The following is a 7,750-nucleotide window of genomic DNA, read 5'->3' as shown; positions in this document are numbered from 1 at the left end:
GTTTTCCTTTGATGAAAGAAAAAGGCTGGACACAATGGATAAATGAGCCCGAGCCTACTTTCAAGTAGAAATGAATGAACAACGGCATATACGAGCTAAAAATGCTTTCTAAGACCACCGTAATTGCCAAGCTCGAGCTGCTAACCACAACTTTTCTCTTCTGGAATTCGAAGACCAACACCTTCGATTTCATGATGAGTCCCATGTCCTCGACCATTTTCGACGTGGCTCAAGTCTTAGGGCTAAGGCCCTTCTCCTTATCGCTTAAATCACCATGGATGAACAAATTGGTATGTTATCTGTTCTTCTCCCCTTCTCCTTCTCCCTTCCCCAGTTATCTGGTGTTTGTTGAAAATTGGTCTATTATCTAGTGTTATCCATTGTCTTGACTTGATTATGCATAAATTGAAAATTGGTCTGTTATCTGGTGTTTGTTGTGCAGGATTTGTTACTTCAAAGATAGCTTGTTGTGGCCAAGGACCCTACAATGGGATTGGATTCTACACAATTGCCCCTAACTTGTGCCCAAACAGAGATTTGTATGCGCTTTGGGATCCATTCCATCATTCTGAGAAGGCAAATAGAATTATTGTGCAGCAAATTCTGACCAAGTCCAACAATTACATTAATCCAATGAACCTCAGCATTGTTTTGGCCTTGGACTCTAAGACCTAGAACTACAAGGGTGTTATTGTTTTTTAACATAAGATTATCATCATTTCCTCAATGTGTCTTCATTAGTATTGCTTATTTAGTATTATTTTCCTTATGTCATGGAAAACACTAGTGTAATACTGTAATTTTGTTTTCATTGGTTTGTCTATTTAATAATTTCAAGCTTAATTAGCTTTGTCTTTGTTTTGTTCCCTCACTATCTTTTTGTAAACCTTACATTCAAACTTGGTATTTTGTTACCAAACGTATTTTGTTTATGTTTATTTAAATTGTCATATATATATATATATATATATATATATATATATATATATATATTTACAATTAATATATTTTCTATTTTGTTTATGTTTATTTAAATTGTTGTTTTTATATATATTTTTTTTATAATTAATATATTTTATGTCGATTATGGATGACATAATGTGTATTTATCCGATGGGGAAGAAATTGTTATTTTTGTTTATATTTTTTTCACAAATCATAAAAATAATATTATTTTCATTTATATTTTTTTTCAAAAATCATAAAAATAATATTATTTACTAAATTACCTTCAGTTGTATCCTACATGATAATTATTGTCTGGTGTATCCGACACCATTTGACATTTTTTTGATTAATTAGCTTTCCTTTTTCTTGGCGGATTAAGAAGGGAATCCGACAAAAAAAAGCTTTTCATGACGCTAGCAATTATGTCGGTTCTCGTATCCGCCACTGCACCTATTTTCTGTCGGTTTTTACCTAATATCAGACATAAATTAGGTTTTCTTGTCAGTTTTAAGACAGCCAGTTATAGGTAGTTTTGTAGTAGTGAGTGAATGGTTCCAATAGTCGAAGTGAGTGTGCAAGGACATACACAAAGAAATGATCCTGAAACTAAACACGAATGGGTGGTTCCGGCGTAGGCTCTGTGACGATTAAGTCAGTATTTGAGAGAGAAAATGAGCAAAATCCTCTATGTGAGAAAGAAGTGCCCCTCACTCGTCTGTCCATTTTGTGAGAAGTTAAGGTGCCTATTATAGGCATCCAAAATCTATCTTAGAGCATTCTTACATGCAGCCGAACTTGCATAACTCCTCTATCCACGGTGGTGTGCGAATTTGGTTCCAACACAGGTATTATAAACCATAGATATATTCTAGTCTTTACACATGATCAGTCCAAGAAATCTGTATTCTACATACATGCATACACATATATATATAGTTGCAAGTGTTGATTCCACATTACCTAGATACTCTTTCATAATAGTAGGGCTCTTTAGCCACAGTTCTTCTTCTTTATATGGCAGCAAGGCTTCCCTAGTTTCGATATCCACTATCTTAGCAAAAAAAATCCAGCAGCAACACCCCATAAAAGGTGGAGTGAGCCTTAGCCTGCTTGTCTAAAATAAAAATAGTTGATGCACCATAACATTCTATTAGGCAATAGCATGGCCTCATCTCAGCCCAAGGAAACCGCTCTCTATACTCATCAATCAATTCTTTGCTTAACGGTGCAGCTCCTGAGCTCACTCTCCTCAGAGATGACAAGTCACAGGTAGCTTTACTTGCATACTTTACTAGTCCAAGAATCACTAGAGGCACGACTGGTTTGTTCCTCACTTTATGAGTTTTTATAGTGTACAACATGGTGTTGAACTCAAACTTTATATCTATAAATTAGCATTTGGTAGTAATGGTGGCGATGGTGATAGATATGGTGCTTCAGATGAAAGTATTGTTGATAGCAATGAAGATTGGGGTGGTGGTAGTAATGAGGGTAATGAGGTGTATAATGAGGCGATGGTGGTGTGAGGTGGTGGTGGTGATGGTAATGATGGTGGCATTGGTGGTGGCCACAATGGTGAGATGATAGAGGTGTAGGTAGTGGTGGTCATGGTGATACGGTGGCGGTTGTGGCGATGGTGAGACGACGGAGGTGTTGCTGGCCATGATGATATAATGCATGATGGTAGATGATACAGTGGTAATGACAATTGTGGTGGAAGGTGGTGGTGTCAAAGATGGTGGCGGTGGTAACGATGGTGAGACGGTGGAGAATGTTGTGGTGGTGGTGGTGGTGATGGCAATGGTGATGTGGTGATGGCATACACATTATTTTATTTTTCTATTAAAACTTTAACTTTTTCAAATGTTATACAATGTATCTTTTATTTTTTTTATTATTTTGAAAATTATTCTATAAAACAGAGGAAATACCAATTTGATGTTTTACATAATTTAAGCTAAATATTGTTTATGCATTTTTCATTTTCGGATTTTGTTTTCGCAAAACAGTCCGTCAAATGCATCATTTACCCATTTTTGTATCTGTAAAAGGAAAACTATTTTGCAAAACGTTGATAAACGAAGCCTAAATTTTTATCTACCAAGATTAAGCTATAAAATTATTGTTCATCTTTCATGATTAACTTATCCATTCATTTTTAGGACATTTTGATATAGGCGCCTCGTTTTTCGATTCTGTTGATTAAACATCTGTTCCTTTTAAGAATTTGATTAAACTTTTTTTTTTCCTTCAACAATTTGATTAGAGGTACGTTTGATTATCTATGACACATCCTGAATCGAGTTGTGTTGGCTGACATCTGGAAGGTGACAAAGTCATAAAGTGTATTGATGTGGAAGATGTGAATAAATTTAAACCTAAAAATGCTTAAGTACAAGAGTGCGCGGTGAGCGGGTATGAACCCATTTCACACGTGATGACAAAGCATAAGTACAATACAGTAAAATAGGGTGAGAATTATACCATCGATGGTAATCGTCTACCCCAAGATTTGCCGATAATCCTCGTCGGTACGAAAACTCTACTACTAGAACCTGGAAGGGCGAAAAACAAGGGTGAGTGGGCCTGAAAATAAAGTTTTAATAAAAACCTTTTGAAAGCATTATAATCACTCATCATAAAACCCGTATAGTTTCCAAAAAATAATACTACGTAGCTACGAAAAATGAATGCACGGGTGCAGTAAAACAGAAGCATGCCATACCACAATATCTCAACAATAATAAATGTAAGCCAAGTGTGAGATCAGTCTAAACTAACATGTCAGTCAGAGTCACCTGATGTGACCTGTACAACTGGACCTATTACTCATAAGTCTATGCTAGCACAAGAGTCATAGTCACCTAGTGTGACCTGTACGACAGGCTGGGTATAAATATGTATGCTCTAGTGCTACGATCACGTGAAAGCTAGCGCTATGCGCGGGTCACCTACGAGTCGAAGTCACCTAATGAGACCTGTACGATAGGCTAGCACCTAACTTGGATCCAAGGCGAGCGTGCAGTGCAGGAGGTGAACAATCACGTGAAAGTTGTGCCCTGGCCCGAGGCGGGAGCACTAACACCGGGGTGCGGCAGTGATGAGCTCTCGCCTTGGATCCAAGTTAGGTGCTAGCCATAAATCTCATCACAATGCAATATTTAAATATAACACATTTAAATCATGGCATGATATGCATATTTAAAACATTTCTGGCAAAATTGTAAGGTGTGTGTATATATATATACACATACTATAAAAAGGAAAATGACCCATTCACCTGAGGTCCGCGCTACAACTTCCTAGCATGAATATCGAGGCATCACGAATGATCGACACCTAGAACAATTATCAAATCACATCTTAGAATTCTTATCAATAGAACACGTAACTTACATATCTTATTTAGGAAGATCCGTATGTCGGATTACCAATCTGTAAGTTTCTAATATCCTTAAATATTATGTACTATAACATATCAAAGTTTGGTGACAATCCAATGGTCAAATTGTCAATTCATTTATTAACCAAGTGGCGGCCCTTAACGGAAATATAACCAAACAACGGAAATTTTACAAAACGAAGGGTAGATTCGGGTCCGGCATGTCGAGGAACATAAGGAAGGACCTCTGGTTTTTCCTTAACGTGTTGCCGCATCCGCCGCCGCGCATGGCAATCGGCCGCCCCGACTCGCCAGAAAATCCAAAAACTCCAAAAATTCCCAAATTTTATAGAAATGAAGATCTCGATGAGAGGAATAACTTTCATCCCTGTGACTAAGGCCAATTTTGCCGGGAAAAGCCTCAATTTCCCCCAAACCCGCCGGAACCTTAGAATTTGGGTGTTCTTGATTTGTCCTCAAATCAACTCCGATGCTCCAACCAATGATTAGGCATTGTTCCTGAGCTCAAAGGAAGTATATTGGTGGTGGCAATTGAAGAAAATCGTTGCAGGAATGGTGAAATTCACCGTCGTGGGTGTCCTCAGAGCTGACGGGAGTGTTCGTAGTGAAATCACCACCAATAGCCATCAAACTTGGGTGGGAATGGAATCTAGGATGACATCGAGTTAATTGCTGGTGTTGGTTGGCTATAATTTGCTGCAAAATTGAAGGAAAATCGAAGAAAATCGCTGGAAAATTTAAAGAGAGACGGGTCGGTCGCGCGGGGAGAAATCGGGTCAGGGTGATCCGGTGCTCCTTCACTCTCTCCTTTCACCCTCCTTTCCTGCTCTCCCTATTAGTCACTCTCTCTTTCTTTTCTTTTTGATTGGGCGTCCCACCCCTCTTTTCTCTCCTTTATCTTTCATCTCCACCGCCCCTCTTTTCTTCCCTTTCATCTGGGCCACACACATGGCTTTCCAGATTTTGCTCCAAAAATCTGGAGCATTCCAGAAAATAATAAATTGACCATTTTAGCCTCGACTTTGTTCAGTAATAACTTATTTGTTATAATTCCAAATTGCGTTCCGTTTGCGCCCATGCATTCGTAGCGACGAGTACTACGAGAATATGCCAATAAAATGAACCTTACATGACATGATAAGACAGTCAACAAAAGTCAACGTCTTTGCCTCGAAGGGCATTTCCGTACATTTAAAAATTATAAAGACTAAAATTTTTTGGGACGGGTCGTTACAATCTATTATATTGATACATTTGATTTTATGGTACATTTTTATTTCTGGTACATTTTGTTTATTGGTACATTTAAAATCTAAATGTACTAAAAGTCAATACGTATATTTTCAAATGTACCATAAGTTTTAAATACATTTTTTTTTTATGTAAACATGAACAAATTAATGAAGTTTTCTTATGAAAGTATTAATGAATTTTTAATGAATAAAAGGACTAATTAAATATAACAACTGTTAGATTGTAAGAAATTGGTTGTTAGCTAATTTAAGTGAATATATATTAAATATAAAAAAATTTGTTGAGTTGGCAATTGACCGAAGCATCATAATCAAATTTTATAAAGTAACATATCTTTAGTCTAAACAAATTTGAAAAAAAAAAATGTATGGAATTATAATTACTCATTCCTTTTTTTTTTCCCCTCACACGGAGACCGAAATTAAAGTATTCTTGTGTAGAATTCATTCACCAAAGTTGTTTATTTATTATTATTTAAATACTTTGTAAAGAAACAAAAATTGAAAACATTGATGCCTCGGGAAGCTAGTTGATTGCTATGTGTGTATTTAAGAATTCCCAATTTTTTTTTTACATCGCCCACATTAAATTACTCATTTCGGCGATAATACTAGAAATATTAAAATTTTAAATTAGATTTGCAAATCAAATTATGTGTAATTAATAAAAAAATAAAAATATTAATCAACACTTAAGTAATAATTTAATCATCAACAACCATATCATTTTGTTTAAAACATTTGATCTACCTACATTTATGCATGGCAATTTCTGACACGACCCGATAACCCGACACGACACGACACGAAATTAACAGGTGTTTGGGTCGACACGATAACGAATCGGGTCGTTATCGGGTAACCCGATAAGCACCTGTTAAGATAACGGGTTGATTCAGGTATACATGTGGGTAACACGATACACGATAAGCAGAATATTATTTTTATAATTTTATAACCCTAAAAAAATACTGTAATAATTATATACATTAATTTTACAATTTTATACCCCTAAAAATTATAATAAATATATATATATATATTAAATTAACTATAAAGTTTATAATAATTATAATAATTATAATAATTATATATACTATAATAATTATACCCCCAAAATATTAACTATCTATAATAATTATATATATATATATATTAAATTTTATAAAAACTATAATAATTATTAATTAATAATTTAATATGCATGATGCATTGCATGATTTTGCATCCATTGATGTGATTTCTTTCCATTCAATTTCTTGCCGTTGCCGCTCTTTTTGAAAAAAAAAATGGAGGAAAAATGAAAATGTTAAGAAAAGTTGAAAATGAAACAAAAAAGTGAGGGAATTAGGGAAAGATGTTGGAGGGAAAAGTGAAAATGATAAGAAAAAGTTGAAAAATAAACAAAAAAGAGAGGGAAAAATGAAAATTAATAGAAGTGGTGAGAAATTTTTTTTTTTTTTAAGTTATTAACTTTTTATCACACACATGACATATCTCACTATTTTTATAATGACACACGTGATGTATGTACTATTCCGTGTACCAGTCAATTATAATTTATACGTACAAAATAAATAGATTTAAATCTACTTAATAAATATATATACACACACACACACACACGGAACTTGATTGATGGCATACGAATTCTCCAAAACTAATTTCAACGATCCCAACCGTCAAACTTGTTTGTATATGCTTTGAGATCACATCAACAAAAAATCGTAAAAAATAAACATTCAGAGATCAAGTAACGGGACAAAGCTTTTCAACGGTTATAAACGAAAAATCATGACTTAACAGTTATTTTAACTTCGATTTTGATGATTTTTTATAGCTACACTCCTTGACCCTATATGAATACAATGAATGAATTCGATCTTCAATTTAAAATATTTACACAAGTGGATACCACAAAATCTTATGTTATACTTGATGAAAGTAAAAATAAACTCTAAGAAGTGTTAGTTAATCTATTGTTTTTATGGGATACGAATTCTCTTAAACTAATTTCAACGATCTAAACCGTCAAACTTGTTTGTATATGCTTTGAGATCACATCAGCAAATAATCACAAAAAACAAACATTCAGAGATCAAGTAACGGGACAAAGCTTTTCAACGGTTATAAACGAAAAATCACG

This window comes from Pyrus communis, chromosome 15 (assembly GCF_041283825.1).
Source record: "Pyrus communis isolate YQ-2024b chromosome 15, ASM4128382v1, whole genome shotgun sequence".
NCBI classification, from domain to species: Eukaryota; Viridiplantae; Streptophyta; class Magnoliopsida; order Rosales; family Rosaceae; genus Pyrus; species Pyrus communis.
Note: the sequence above shows the minus strand (reverse complement) of the source record.